This window comes from Carlito syrichta, unplaced genomic scaffold (genome assembly GCF_000164805.1).
Source record: "Carlito syrichta isolate Samal-C Ts95f unplaced genomic scaffold, Tarsius_syrichta-2.0.1 Scaffold305718, whole genome shotgun sequence".
Classification (NCBI taxonomy): Eukaryota; Metazoa; Chordata; class Mammalia; order Primates; family Tarsiidae; genus Carlito; species Carlito syrichta.
The window spans coordinates 460,076-461,326 of NW_007249814.1; positions in this window are offsets into that span (position 1 = coordinate 460,076).

Genomic DNA, 1,251 nt, shown 5'->3' on the forward strand with positions numbered 1-1,251 from the left:
GGCCGGAAGCGGCCACTGCACTCTAGTCTGGGCGACAGAGTGAGACTCCAACAGAAAAAAAAAAAAATTGATCAGGCTGGGCGCGGTAATCCCAGCACTTTAGGAGGCCGAGGTGAGAGTATTGCCTGAGCCCAGGAGTTTGAGACCAGCCTGGGCAACATGGTGAGATCTCGTCTTTACACTAAATCACAAAAACTAGCTGGGCGTGGTGGCATGTGTCTACAGTTACAGCTACTTGAAAGGCTGAGGCGGAAGGATTGCCTGAGCCCAGCAGGTTGAGGCTGTGGTGACTGTGCCACCGCAGTCCAGCTTGGGCAACAGAGTGAGGCTTCAATTAAAAAAAAATTAGCATACTTACCTGACAGGGGAGATACCATGATCACGAAGGTGGTTTTCCCAGGGTGAGGCTTATCCATTGCACTCCGGATGTGCTGACCCCTGCGATTTCCCCAAATGTGGGAAACTCGACTGCATAATTTGTGGTAGTGGGGGACTGCGTTCACGCTCTCCCCTGTAAAAAAAAAAAAAAAAAAAATTAGCGGGGCTCGATGGCTCACCCTGTAATCTTGCACCTTGGGAGGCTGAGGTGAGTGGATTGCCTGAGTCTGTGGGTTCGAGACCCGCCTGGGCAACTTGGCGAGACCTCATCTCTACAATAAATAATAATAATAAAAAAAATTAGCCGGGTGTGGTAGCACGCGCCTGTAGTTCCAGCTACTTGGAAGGCTGAACGGAAGGATCGCCAGAGCCCAGCAGGTCGAGGCTGCGGTGGCCGGGAGCAGCCACTGCACTTCAGTCTGGGTGGCAGAGTGAGACTCCAACTCAAAAAAAAAAAAAAAAAAATTGGTTCATTTTCTTATTATTGAGTCTTGAGAGTTCTTTACATATTCTAGAAAAAAGGTACTTTATTGGATATGTGTTTTATAAATATTTTCTTAAAGTTGCATGAAATTCAGACACATCAAACTTCACACACTGAGACTCTGTAATTAAAAATTAATATATAGCTCAATATTTCAATGAGACTCATGCAATTTCCCAAATGGAAAGTTCAGAAAGACTGAGGAAGGAAAAGGGATTTCTCCACTGGATGATAAAAAACAGGATCTACTTAAAAAGTTTAGAATGTTGACTCCAGGTAGCCAGAAATGATGCAGATTTACCTCAGCTTTTTAAAATGGGGCCCATAAAAATTGAGGTTCCAGTTAATGACAAAAAGAGGTTTTAAAATCCCATTAAGGTATCCTCACT